A 15,206-nucleotide genomic window follows, 5' to 3' on the forward strand; every position below is an offset into this window, starting at 1 on the left:
GTGGTTTGCTGGAACTCGTTGCCATCTCATGGCTTGCCACTGTACCACTTCAAACTTTGCCTTTGTCATCACTTGGCATTCTCCCCTCATGTATTTCTGTCTCTTTTCTTCTCCTCCTCTTATAAAAAAATCATATTGGATTAGGGCCCATCCTAATTAATTATAACCTCATTTCAACTTGATTACACTTCAAAAACCCTATTTCCAAATAAAGTCTAAGTCATAGGTTCTAGGAGTTAGGACTTCAACATTTTGAGGGGGTACATAATTCAACCCATAATACTCCCTCATAGATCTGATGTGATGAAATAATGTGCATGAAACTGTACGTGTTTTCCATCATCATTATCAAATCCATCCATTCAATCAGCAAATACATATTGAGGGCCCAAGAAGTGCCAGATATGGTACCAGAGGTGGAAGATAAAATTACAAATAAAACAGAGTCCCTGACCTCATCTTAGAGTCTACTTAGAAATGTAGACATCAAGTGACTATTTTACTACATGTGAAGAAGAGACACCAGGTGCCTTGGGGAAGAATAATAGAGAAATGTCAAAGAATAACACAACCTTGTAGAGGATGGCAAGGCATAAACCTGCTATCACCCCCATAAGTGACAAAAGTAGATCATGAACCTTAATGGATAAGAGCAAAACAGCTTATTAATCATGGCACATTAAACAGCATAAATTTCAGTAGAATTGCATTGTTCCCAAGTCCCAGGTGGTGATGGTGGGCCCAGATGAATGCTAAGCACCCAGTAGATTTGTGTCACAGCTGAGAAACCCATGGTCAAAGGCCCAGCACTTTTTACAGCAAGCAGTAAGCAAGCCTGCTGTTTGTCTAGAGGGACGTGCTACCTCATCTGTCTAAGATAGCCAGCTGCATAAACAATCCTGAGAAATGGTCTGGGTGAAAGCATGGTCAAGCGCTTTGCAGACTTGGTCCATTCAGGATGATACATAGGAGTGCCAGAGGTCCAGAGAGGACTGCTTTCCAACAGGGACAAGATCTCACCTGGGGATTCTAGGAAGGCTTCCGTAAGGAAATTATATTTAAGAATGGGATTGGAAAAAAAAGATCAGGGTGTTAATCAGGCAAAGGAGAATGTGGGTGAGAAGACCCTGTGCAGAGAGGAGAGCCTGAGCAGTCGGGTTGTGATATTTGGAAGTCCGGGGAGGCTGAGGGGCATCAAATGAGGAGCTGGGGACGGACAGTGAGATTGGAGAGCTGGGCAGGGCAGATCCCACAGAACCTGGTAGGACATATTAAGGATTTTGATCTGCATACAAGACTGATGGGAAACCATCAGAGAGCTCTAAGTGGTAGAAAATGGAACTGTTTATTAGAATAATAAAACTCCTCTTTAAAATGTTGACAATCAAGAAGAATTTTCTATCTGTAATTAGGACTATAAATAATGAAGTAGCTTACATCATTTGCATTAGAGCCCATATTTACTTTGAGAAATTTCTGATTAGCCAAGAGAGTAGAACAAATATTGTTAAAATATAGTAAATATTTTCAGGTAATTAAAATTGAAAATTGATATTTGAATAAATTCTCTTTACAAGTTAGAGATAAGATTTTGATAAATAAATTACCAACCAAAGTCGTATTTTCCTTCCAGATCAGCTATATGCAAAGCACAGTGATAGACCCTGCTAGAATTATTTAGATATCTCATACACTCAGATTTTAATTATATGTTAAGTCATGAATTTGTCTACTTTTATGAAATAAATTATTTATGATGACATATTAGAACATGTTCCATTGCCCTTTTATTACTTTGAATGTGTGCAGTTTAATCAGGTCCAGTTGTACCTTTTTGTTGTTGCTAAAGGAAATGAAAATGAAGGATTAAGGTCCTCCTTTAGTCTGTCTATCCTGTCTGTTCATTTGGTTGGAGTAACTCGAGGCATGGAGTAATTGACTATATTGCATTTTGCAGAGTCCTCACCAGTCATGTCTCTGCAGTCTAACTATGTTATTATTCTGTTTCCTCCATTGAACAGCTGGTTGTCACAGTTCCTTGAAATGGAGGGTAATTATTTGACTCAATTTTGTTTTTCAGTTTTCAGTCTTAGTCAAAAACCAGCGACTGCCAGTTGAACTGATCATGGTTCAGTCCATTTCCTGAGGGTTCCCAGGGATCATTCAGAGGTGAAAACTGCTTGTTATTGGTACCCCCAAGAGAACATGGGATCTAGTGTTCTTCACAGCAGGTACCCACGGCCCCAATAACTATCAGTGAGAAGGCTGTGTTGTTTAGATATTGATGATGGTAAATGCTTGAAGAGCTGGTTGTCACCTAGAGGCCATGTACTAGGGACACAGAACTTTTATTTTAGGACTTTATTGCCAAGTGATGGCTCAAAATTTGTAGTATTGGCTTTGTCACATCCTAGTGAGCCTTTTTATACTCTTAATGATTTGATCCTTACAAGTGATTTTTTAAGCTACAGACATACAGTCTGAGAGGATCCAATTATTGGATATCTCAATAATTGGATCCTCTCAGACTGTATGTCTGTGTATATATATATATATATATATATACACCTTCAATATCTATTTCTATAACTGATACATATTAGGTTTTGGTAGTTTAAGGGGCCATGTGTTTGTCATCATTGTGCCCAAAATGATTTCTGTGAAAATACAAGATTCAGTCATAGTTGAACAAACTGCTTTGGCTCTGCTATTGCTTGTATTAACCAGCAGACTTGTACAGTCATACCCATACATCAGCTCTTGGGAAAGAAAACCTGTGTTTTGGAACAAAACACTGAAGTCACCATCCTGGTGTCACATCGCCCATGGTAAGATGTGAAGAAGTCACTCATGGCATTTGGTATGCAATGCTTATAAAGCCGAGTCATGTGGCCCAGAGCAGGCTGCATTTAAAAATAAGGGCCGAAATGAAGTCTTTATTGGTATTTCTCCCATTTAAAGAAATCCAAGGACTTGTCCACACAGATTCCTAAGGTTCTTTCTATTCTTCAGTAGTCTGAACCTTCTGATGGCTTCTGACCTCCCCCTGCTCCCTGCCATCCCAGAAGAACCTCCTTTCTCATCTGTGCTGACTTTTGTCTTCATCACTCAATTCCCCTTGCTTTCACTGCGCTTTCCTGCATGCTACCTCATATCGTATTGTACACCCTCCACAGACAATTGTCATTGTTCTCAGAGAAGCAGGGTGAAGGTTAGGAGGGGAAGCTAACCTATGCATAGATGCCTAAGTGGTCTTCACAAGTTGAGGGAAGAGAAGGCTGTGAAACTCCACATGTAAATGATTACCTTCAAAATAAGTAGGAACAGGTGTTTGCTTCAAAATTCTAATCAGTCAATTCTTAATGTGTTCTATAGGAATATTGGAGCCAGGAGGTATAACAGACATCCGGGACGAAATAGATGCTGTCATAGGTGAAGTGAACCACACCAGCTTGTACATTTATTTATTCGCAGATCCAGGACCAGAACCCAAGCCTCTTGACCCTTCACTATTACTGTGATTATGCAAAATAGTTATTTGAAGAGTTTTCAGTTATGTGCAAGCACACATTAGACGTGAGGTTTTGTGTATGCAAGTGCAGGATAGCTAGCAAAACTTTGGCATGATTTGGGAATCAAAGATCTCTGATACTGACCATAGGCAGAACAATGTTGTGTTGGACAAATCCTTCAATGCACATTATCTCATGTGTCTTCACAATAACCCTGTCAGGTAAGCTGACAGATAGTATGAGCCTTATTTCACCAGTGAAATATTGAGGATCAGAGATGCTACATGACCTGTTCCTGGTCACACTGCTGGGTGGGTCACTGAGCCACAACTCACTCCGAGCTCTTTTGACCTCTGGTCTGTTTTCAGCCTTTCTGCTATATTCTATCTGTGGACACACACAATTCCTGTTGTCTCTCGTACCATTGTGTGTAATGGGTCTAACTCTGCAGGATCTTGCTATCTTCTTTGGGTAGAAAAGACAATCTTACTACCTATAGGAGAAAATAAATCAGTGGCTCTTATCATTAAAAGAAATTTCTTTATTTTAAGATAATTGGATATGAAGAAATGAATAGCTTGATTTCACATAAGGAAAATGTTTGTACTCTTTTAACTTGCTTAAATTATTTCTACCTTTTCTTCCAGCACTGCTCACAGATAGTTAAAAGTCTCTGCAGTAGGAAATCTGAGTGATCATATTCTTCTTCTTTCCTTTTTCTTTTTTTCCTTTTTGCAGCTGTCTCACTCTGAGCTTGAAGCGATGAGATCACCCTCTGGCACCTTTCATTGGTGTTACTCAGGTCAGCAGAAAGTTCTGCCTCCTCTGTGTGTCAGGAGCTTCAGTCTTTTGCTCTCTTTGAAATCTGACCTCTGAACAAGGCTGTAACATCCAGGATATAGTAGCTGAATGGATTTATTTCATATTGTTGCTATGGTGATTCCCTACCAGTATAGACAGAAAATGAAGAAGGGAAAATAGCGTGTTGAAGAGAACAGTGGAGAAGCTGGTCGGACTGCAGAGAAGCCTTGCAGGGCTGTGGCAGCATGGGTGGCCAGCCCGTCTATTCATGGGTAGAGTCATGTCTCTTTAGTTGACTGTTACTTCATCCAGAGTGATCACCTACAGCCCATTTGCTTTTGAGAAGGAGCAGTGAAGTGTTTTTGTTACCTGGGTAAAAAAATGTATCCATCAGCAGCCTTAAAATTTCCCCCTCAGTTTTTTCCCTCTTTTTTTGAGACAGGAAGCATTTTGATTCTTGAAATAACTCTCAAGGTTATGCTTTATTAAGTATGTTTTTTGCAATCATAAGGGAAAGACTTTCATCTGGAGAAAAAGTAGGTGAATCAGTCCATTTTTACTGTGTTTATTCATTCATGTCTCCAACTTTCTATCCATTCTTTCATTCAACAAATATTTTGATCCTCTATACCAGGTTCCAGATATATATGAATAAATTCAATAAATGTTAATAAATGTAGCAGGTATTTATTGGGCTTTAACTACATGCAAGACAATGTCAATATACAGGTTGAAGTAGGATGCACAGCTGAGCAGTTTGCCCTCAAAGTGATTATATCCTGGGACAGGGTGGAGATTTTAGACCCACAACCACCATAATGCAGAGTATATAGTCAACAGAGCGGTTGAGTAGCTGCCTCAAGGAAGGCTACATGAAGGAGATACTTGGGAGAAAATTAAGGGCAAGTAGGATCTTGATAGGTGTGTGGTGGTGGGAAGGGTAGAAGAATAACTGGAGGGAAATGCGTACAATTGTGATGGGAAAGGGTCAGTTACGTTGGCTTCCTCTAGCCTTGGATATTGATGATGTTTGTAGAAACACTCTTCACTATCCACTTACATTACTGGCCTTTGGAAGGTATGATCTCAACTTGAAATGTGGGAAGACTGGGGCAAAACGAAAACAAAGGTGCAAAATAAAAAAAGAACTAGGTACTAGCTCTAGCTTGAAGATATGGCAAATTGATGCCCTTGGTTTGGGTGGAGGTGCGGTTGAGAAGGCTTTGGAAGTAAACATTTGGAGCAGCTCACAGAGTGTGGAAAAAAGGAGGAGGCAGTGTCAGTGCAATAAAGTCGAATACCAAGCAGGGTACAGCCAGTCCTTTCACACCCCTAGGCACTGTTTTCCCGCCTTCCTTCCCTCTTGGAGCTCTTGCGACTTTAGATGGCAGCCTTAGGAATAAATTAAGAGAGGTGAGTTCCACTCCTTCACTTCGTAAGACAGTCTTCCCGTAACCCTGCCCTCACAGTACTGATGCCATAGACAGCGAGGGGCAAAAATCCAGAGTACATTCAGGTTCCAAGCCTGGTTCTGACACTTACTCTGTATTTAACCTCAGGCAATTCTGTGAACTTCTCAAGACTTCAGGTTTCTCATTTATTAGGATAATATAATGTCTTAGCCAAAACATTACACAGAAGCACGACGTTAGAATCAGAAAGGACTGTAATGGTTTAAAATATATTTTCAGGTACATAAATAAAAGCCTCAGACATAAAGGAAGTATGTTAATTCTCGCTTCATTAATTCAAAAGCTGTGTAATTCTGAGCACTTTGTGATTTCATCATATTTCTCACCCAGGATTAAACAGTCAAGGGCTGTCAGGTGGGCTTAGCGTCTCAGGACTTCATTACTATTAAAAATACACTTTGAAGAATTGTTATAAATAATTAAAATCAGTGTCAGCCATTAAACAAACAAAGGCCGCATCCCTGTTTTTCACATTTATGAATTCAGTAACATTCCTCACTCAACGCCAGGATTTAGCCTTGAGAAAATTCGATTCATTTTTCACGTTTGTATAATTTCCCTTTAATATGTCAATGTAGAATTTATGCTAATTTTTACTGGAGTCAAACATTCATAGCAAAATGAGGTTTCACTTGCACTCCTTTAATTTAAGGATGGGGGAGCGGACAGAAGTGCTTGTTTCAGTGAAAGGGGTGTGATTTATTTATTTGCTCCAGGAATTCGGACTGAATTTAAAATATTCATTAAGGCATAAAGACTATCATTTCCAGCAGGTTGTAAAGCATGTGATCTGCTGAACCCAAGGGCTTTACTTTTTAATCACTGCCTTTGTCCCTCCCCTTCCTCATGGTATGCCGAGCCAGAACAATAGGTTATGTTCCCACATAACAGAAAGTACAAGATCTCCAAGAACAAGTGTCAGTTTCATTAACGTTATCTGCCCTCTCTCAGAACTTAACACTCTTGTTAGGGGACTGAGCTTGACTTTGTGACCTTAGACAAATCTCAGCCAAAACTTCCCCAGCTTTTCTTCCATTTTGGTGAAGGTTAAATTAGGGGTGGGGAATTAAGGAGGGAAGTAGCATAATAATTATTGCTAGGAAATAATCACCATGATTGGATTTTTTTGTCAACTGTCTCAGTTTATTCCAAGATAAGCAATATATGAATTCTGCATGGTGTTTTGTCTCCTTAGTTTTTACATCTGCATCTCTCTCTGAAACTTACTAAAAAAGAAATGACGTAAAGTTTCTAAGGATGCTGACAATAGTGAGAGAACTGTAGAAATGCAAAATTCGTTTGTACCAGTGGTTTTCAAAATGTGGCCTCCGAACCAGCAGCACCCATAGAACTTGGAAACTTGCTCAAAATGCAAATTCTTGGGCCCCAGTCCAGACCTACTGAATCAGAATCTTTGTACCTATCCAGCCTCCCAGGTGATTCAGATACGCACAAGGTACAGCTTGAGAGCCACAGATTTACAGCATTCGATGCATTCTGATACGTTCACTTGAACTAAAATTGAATGGCATGTGACTATAGGAAAGTGAGATTACCTGGCTATATCATTATATTTATTTTATTCTTTACTTCCTATTCTTGTTTCCCATGATTCTGTGACTCTTATAACTAATCTTTAAGAAAAAATTCATTAAATTTTAATTTGAATGGTGGACACTTATTCAAGGATAAAAGAAGATGGTAGTCAAAAGTGATTAGAAACAATTATGTAACAATTATGTGGCATAGACTCTATCTGTGTCTTAGCAGGAATATAACTAACCTTAAAAATGAATGTTTTCTCTTTATTTTTGGCTGCTAGGGATCTCACAGCCAAATCTCAAGATCTAATGGTCTCCTTCCTAGTTCTCTTTTAATTTTCCACCTTTATTTTCCCTTTGCCCCAATTTCCCCACACAATGATGTTATCACTTTTAATATTTTGAAAGGTCAGATATTAAATAAACAGACTTGTTCGTTGGCATGAGTTGTATATGAATATCCCTGATACCATTTCCTTGTGTCAGTTCTCAATTTATTTACTTTATGTACAAAGTGAAAACTTCATTTGGGATGTACTTGAGAGAACCTGTAAAACATGCTTAAATATCTAGGCTCATTTTTATCTGATAACTCCCACGTACTCATCTTTCTAGTACAAAGTGATCCATTAACTTAAATACATTGAAACTGAGAAGTCCTATTTACCTCTTATAGGCACTGTCTTTCCCTAATGGCAGTGAAATTTTTCATCAAAGATTCCCTTGCCTTCAAAGTCATTCTTTTTGACATTGCAAAATCACCTCTACCTAATGGCTTTATTAACCCGTTGAGAACCAAATTGATGTAAAAGAGGGATTTTTCTTGCAAGCGCTTTTATTTAAGATGGAGAATATCATAAAATTTTCAGCTTTCAGGGAAATTCGGACGCACCGCGCCCGCTCCTTCAGGTGGTCTGACACGTTCTGACAGCAGCGCCGTCGTTAACAAAGTCAGGGTGGAGTCTGATGTCGGCCATGTAATCTGGGGCACCAAAGCCCTGTTTTATTTAACTTAGGGATGACACCTCTAACAGTTCTTAATTGTGTCAGATCTGTGCAGCAAACACAAATATTTAGGGGAGGATTCATCCTCCTGTATGTTTTGTAATGAAGCTTGTGAGCCCACTAAATAATTAAAATAAACAAATGAAGACTAATTTGCTTTTAATTTTTACCCAATCCACATTAGTTAATAATTTACAAGGTAAAAATGAATAGAAGATCAAAATGACTTCTCTTCCAGCTCCCACACTGGCAGGATCGCAGAGATTCTGCCTTATTGACTGTTCATTTGTAGTAGAAATAACCCCAGAGAAAACAGTGTTCAATGTGAACCAGGCTTTAATAAAAGGAGCAGCAGACTCCGGAGGTTTTTTCTATTTCCATATAATCCCAGGATCATTTGTCTGGAGCTGTTTTTGAATTATTCATACCAACGGTAGCTCTTTCAAATATTGCATGTGAACGGCTTCTATCGTACAGTTTCATAGGCAGTGTCTTTTTTTGCTGGCATTTTAAAAATAGAATTTTTTTCCTATTCCAGATTGCACTCAGGTGCTTCCGGGTGGGGTTGTACTAGTAAAACATTAAACATTAAGAGGCTGTATGGGGCCGATTCTAAGACTTCTCTAGGTAAAAGAGGAGAGAACTATGAGAGGAAAGTAATATTCTTGAGAAAGTGTCCTTTGTTTGGACTTAACTTTTGAACATCTCAGCGTAGTCTCCAGTGTGAGCATTGTTCAGGAGACTAGCGTTAACATTCATTGCAGTCTTAACTCAGGTCAGTTGGATTGAAGGGATTTACTCTGCTGATCCTATTGTTCTTATGCCCCATTTGGCATCAAGCTTTGAGTCTGTTTGCAGCCTTCAAAAGAAAAACAAGGCTCTTTATGGAGGCCTCCCAGGGCAAGGAGACACAGCTACCCTGTACTCCTCCTAGGTCATCTCTGCCCACCTCTCCCCTCCCTTTATAGGTCAGCCATTCCCGGGTCCTTGAAATTCTCCATCCACCAGGAAGATTCTTGGCCTCTTTTTTTTCACACTCATCACATTTGCTTAGGATGCCAGCCTACCCCACCCCTGACACCCCATTCTCCCTGTGGTAACCTCCTTCCTGCTCCTTTAGACTTAGGTTAGAGCTCATCTCCTCTTCCCCAGAACTGGTTGATGATTGCCTGGGGTGGAGAGGTTCCCCATGAGCAAACCCTAAGCCAGGGATTTGAGTGCAAGTAGCCTTTTGGGAAGTAATTCCAAGAAGGACTGGTAGGCAAGTGGGAGAGAGAGGGAAGTGAAGGAAGCCAGTGCGAGGTGTGTTATCAGCAGTTTCCCATGGGCCTGCTGGGGAACTCGGAGCCACATGGGGAGAAGCAGGTTGAAGTACATCCTCCAGTTCCCATCCATCACTGGCTGAGGGCCACTCATGGAGGCACTGAACCCCCGCCAGTTCTGGCCTGTGCAGGTCATGGGAAGAAGACTGGTAGGGGATTGCAGGTGTGTTCAGTAGGACACATAGCATATCCTGGAGCGTGAGAGCCAAGGAGCTATATGTGGGCACCAGAGCATATGTTGCATTGCCCCTGCCTTACACACACACACACACACACACACACACACTCACAGTGCTGTGCTTCTGTGCATTGAGAGTAAGAAACTGCTTCTTGCCTCTGCATCCTCTGTATCCTGCACAATGCCCAGGACACAGTAACTCTGCAGTGAACACGTGTGGAAGCAGTGAGTGTGGAACAACGGGGTGATTCTATCAGGCAGATGCACCTGCAGTTTTGATTTCTGACCTGCCTCATGGGCACACTCTGTCCATTCTCAAAGCACCTTCCCCTCTTTCCTCTGTCCCCGGTTCTCATGGTTCGGAGAGAGTCACGTCCAGTGTCCCAGAGACTACCCTGGTGCTTTCTTATTTCTACTTTTAGAGGAATGCTGCAGCCAGTCCCACCCGCACTCTCCAGTGTGCCGGCTCTGTCAGGCCGAGTGAGGTGGGAAAGTGCTGGGGGAGCTCTGTGGTGGGGTGGACATGGAATTGGTGCCAGGGTTTTAGTCCCTGTGCTGCTTTCTACCTTCCACTTCAAACACACTGGAATTGGATGGCAGATACCCCCAGAGCCCTGCTCTTTGTAAGGAACACAACCTGTCTTCCACCAAAGCAATGGGCAGGGACCCCTTTACTGGAAACAGTGATCTTAGCCTGGAGGTGTGGGGAGCCCACTCACATCCTCTGTGCCCTCCCTAAATGCCGCCTGCCCTGTGCTTTGGGCCACAGGTCCTAGATCCAGCCTACTGGGCCTGTGCCTTCTAATTGGGTCTGACTGGCTGGGCTCTGTCCTTAGAATTGCTGCAGCCACCCAGTCGTTTTCTCTCAGAGCTCATCCCCCCAGGGCGGCCAGCCTGTCTTTGTTTCGCCACCTTCCACCTGCTGTGCTGGCTGCTCTTTTACCTGCTTCCTGTATCCCCAGTCTGTCCTCTGTGGAGCTGCCTCTCCTGGGGCCACAGCCCTGAGCGAACTCCCATCAAGTCACTTAACAAAAACCCCCCAAAACAGAGGGACTCCTTCCAAATCTCAGATTCAAATTCTGTGACCTGAGGCTGTCTCCCGCCACCCCTCCCAGCCACGGATGCACCATTTCTAAGTTTGCAATCTGAGCTCACCTTGGTGAACTCTGAAGGGTTCAAAGTCCTCTGGTGCATAAGGGGGTTGGGAAGGCAAAAATGATTCCTGCCTCCAGGACCCACTGTCTGTTTAGGGAGATGGCCACCAACTGGCCCTGCTGGCAGAAGAGGATGTGAAGACCTATTCCTAGACATTGTGCAGTCACGATGTCTGTGAAATCAGGGCAAAGTGGCTGTAGGGGGGATTTTGTTGTGCTGGGAAGTAAGTGCTGAGCTGAAAAAGGCTGCTAATTCTGGCTCCCTGAGGCCCTGGTCTCCCTTTTCTGAAGAGCCCAACCTCCATAGTCGGGTTCTCTCGGCATCCTGCTGGGTTGTAAGGGAGGCTGTAGGGGACTCTTCAGGTCCCTCTAAAACCAGTTACCATGTGTCTGGACTAGGGGAGACCACGGGTAATTAAAGGCAGACTGAAAACCTGGGGTTAAATACTAGCTCAGCCATTCATTGTGTGATTTTTCCTCTTCAGACCTTGATTTCCTCACCTGTAACATGGGACGAAAGACTGCTTTTCAGTGTCACGTGAGAACTAATTCTACATACAGTTATTGCGTACTTACTGCAGTCCAGGTTGCTGTGTTAAGCTTGAGGGGAGGAGTGCACAGAAAAATTAGACACAATCTTTGTCCGCATCCCCAGTTTACATTCTACTAAGGAAGGTAGAAATGGGGACAAATAATGACACCATAGTCTGATAAATGCACCAGTGGATAAAGTGAATTAATAATTTGCTTGGAAGTTTCTGTAAGATTTATTTTTCTCCTCCTAAGTAGAAAAGGGTCTACTGCAAAGAGGTGAGATGAGGCAGTACACCACAGGACACCGACCTCTGGAGAGTTGTCAGCGTTGTTCTGTGCAAAGGCAAGTGTAATCCATACCTTACAGCTGAAGGAATTATGTTGTATCCTATAATAGGAAGTCAGATTAATAACCTTGAGTCATTATGAAAAGGTTATATTCATGTTTAAGTGTCAGAGAAGTATAGAGTATATTTTAGAACATGTTCTGTCTCCAAACATTCAAAATAATTTTTTAATTTTTAATTTTTTAGAGAATATTTGGCACATCCCCCTTCCTCCACCCCCTAGTTTGGGAATGTGGACTTCTTTTTTAGTTCTGTATCCCTAGGGCTGGCACAGTTCTGGGCACAAGACAGGTGCTTAGGAAATATTAGATGGATCAGTGAATGAAGCAAAAAAAGTGAATAAAGGCTTCAAGGTAGATAATTTAAAAGCTGAGTTTGGGTAATCTACTAGACAGTGAGGTAGAAAGAATACCAACCACGGAATGCATGGGTCTGGGAGCTAGTTGGCTCTGCCAGTTTTTAGTTACATAAATATTGCAGGCAATGAGCCACATGGTTTAGTCAGATGTAAAATAGGATGTCTGTTGCTTTATCACAGGACTGTTGTGTATGTTAGATACAATAATATTTTGATGGAGTTATGAAAAGTATATAGAATTAGATAAAACTTTCAGGGAGAAACAAAATCAAAATCTTACCATGTATCCTAAATGCATCCTGTACCAAAATCTTACGGTGCCCTTTTAATAGTAGATTAAGAAAATTTTCTGTGGATGATCTCTTAACCAGCTTTCCTTTTATCAACTCCCCAGTAACTGAAACTCTCCACTCCCTCTATAAAATATTCTGATAGATGCACACAGCACAGTGAATGTTCAGAATTACTATACCTATGACTGTCTGCTACAACAATTGAGTTGTTTGCTTGTCAAGAGTGCTGATTACTGTATCTGTTTATTCCAGTTTATTCTTTTATTCAGCATGTATTTCTAGATCATCTGCTCTGTGCTAGATATTGTTTTAAGTATTAGAGATATGGCAGGGACCAATGCTCATTGTATTCTAGTTGTATTTATTTTTGTAATTATGTAATTTAGTTAACTATTTCATCAACTAATGAAAAATAAGTGTGAAAGGAGAATGCTGGCTTTTATGAAAATGAGCAGTTATAGTGGACATCTGTCCTTTATGACCACACAAGATCTTTAAAATTTCTGTGTCTAAAGTTTCCATTTCTCTTGCCACCTGGGATCTACCAGTCAGATGCTCCTGTAAATAAAGGACATGAGACTGGATATGGGGCATCTGTTTTGCATTGTGTATGGTTCTAGGATTGGCTGTGGTGTCAGTTGCTCAGATCAGTTCTGTGATGTAATTCCAGAAAGTTTAGTTTGAGCCTACTTTTACATCTCCTCCCTCCCCAAATTCTGTATGTCTCCAAATATTTCTTAATAAATTCCTTTTCTTAATGAATCAGCCATAATGAATCCTGTTGCTTGCAACCAAGAACCCCAAGCATTACAAACCCTCTCTCCATTTCCACACTTCTTCCTCCAGGTCAATGAGACCGAGATCTCGGTAAGAAATGAAGGAGAAATTCCCTGTAAGGAGTACGAGAGGGCAGTTTCTGTAGTGGTCCTAGCTAGCTAGTGTTGCTGGCTGGTCTTCAATGAAGAACAGCAACCAATCTGTCATTTCTTCCTGCCAGACACTTAGGTAACATAGATCCCACCTGTACAACCCCAGGAACTTTACAGAAGACTACATGTACTGCCTCTGAGATCGTAACCCTGTTTTCATGTAGTCTTTCATGGTATTACAGAAAAAAAGATTTGGATACAGGACATTTTTAAACAAGATAGTTTTTATCTCAACTTTTGATATGAAAAAATAAATACTGAATTAGGCCTAATTTTAATATGTCAATTTTAATTTGCCCTTTTTAAGGATCATTGGAGAGACTGAATGACATAAGCCTTTAAAAATATACAAATCATTTGAAATTCTAGAAAACAGCTGATATTTTAGGCAAAATAAAATAATCACTAACTTCTAGCCTTATAGAGTCATCTATTACTCATTTAACCAAACTATCAATAGACAGGCACCAGACTGGCACTCAGTGAACATTTATTTACTAAGTAATTGTAGTTCATCTCTGAGATGGTGAAATTTGGCTTTTTTGGCTAGTGTTAAAATTACCCAACCTATTTTGAAAATTGAACTGTAGCCATAATATACCTGAAAGGAATGCTGGAGACACTGAACACGTGCTGTCTCACTTCTAAGTATATACACACGTTTAGCACTCTTGATGCATTTCAACAGCCTTGGATTTTATCTAATTCCCTATCTGTTTTCATCAAGTATTTCTTAAGCCCTGCTATGCGCTAGATCTTGGAGATGAGAGAAATCTAAGCCAAAGCCGGATTCTATTCTGGAGGAGCTTCTAATTTTATTGGGAAGATTGAATAGGTTTGTAAGAGATGAATAAAATGGCCAGTTCAAGTGAGTGCTGCAGAGGTGTGAAGACTTCCTGAAGGAAGTGGGCATTGATAGAGGCCCTGGGCTGGGCTTACAAGGCAGTGAAGAGTTCTAACACTAAAATAAAAGTGTGAAAACCATTGCCACAGTCAATGAAAAGACATTTAGAAAGTATAAGCCCATTCAGAGAGACTAGCAGCACACAAAGACTCACCTCCCCGCCCTGCTACCAGAAGGAGGCCAGCCAATGGCTGTTCTCCATTCTCTTTAAGTCTTTACAACCTACACTTGACTATTTTTACCAGTGGACTTGGCATTTCAAAGCAGCTGATAATCTAGCAGTCAGCTATATTTGGTTTTGTACTGTGAGGCCTGATCATTTCAGTGGCAGATTAACTTTTCTGATTGTGTTTTACTTAGTCTAATGTTAAACTTAATTTGCATTCCTTGAGCATGCAATGGTTGGACCTTTGGAGAGAAGGGGAGGAGACTGAGGATAAGAAATGAAGGGGCAAGGATTGTTGTCCAGGGAAGCTGGCTCAGGATGTGGAATTTATCACACAGCATTTGCTCTGTGGACAATCCCCTCACAGGTCATTACGATCAACTGTGGTAGGGTCAACCGACCAGGGTCGTTTTACAAATTGTGGTAGTCTTCTCAAAATAAATGTGTTTGTTAAGTGACTCCCTTGAAAATTCAAGAGTATAAGGTTTATATCTCTTGCCTCTGTCCTGCCTGTGCTTATTTCTGGTGATTGTCTTTTTCTTCTTCAGTGAAAACAAACATTAAATAATGTCTGCTCGGAGGAAGCCTCAGGCGATGTTGTCTTGTGAGTGAACATTTATCTTTATACAGTGTGAGCAATGAACTCATTCGAGCCTATTAGCAGGTGTGAGGTCAAACCATGGGGACATT

The 15,206-nt window shown here is 41.0% G+C and overlaps 1 protein-coding gene across 1 annotated transcript in view; it reads left to right on the forward strand.

Moving 5' to 3' along the window:
- IQCJ (IQ motif containing J) overlaps window positions 1-15,206 on the forward strand; it is a 164,498-nt gene that overhangs the window by 55,403 nt on the left and 93,889 nt on the right. The gene's annotated exons all lie outside the window — the stretch shown is intronic.

Source organism: Camelus dromedarius, chromosome 2 (genome assembly GCF_036321535.1).
Source record: "Camelus dromedarius isolate mCamDro1 chromosome 2, mCamDro1.pat, whole genome shotgun sequence".
NCBI classification, from domain to species: domain Eukaryota; kingdom Metazoa; phylum Chordata; class Mammalia; order Artiodactyla; family Camelidae; genus Camelus; species Camelus dromedarius.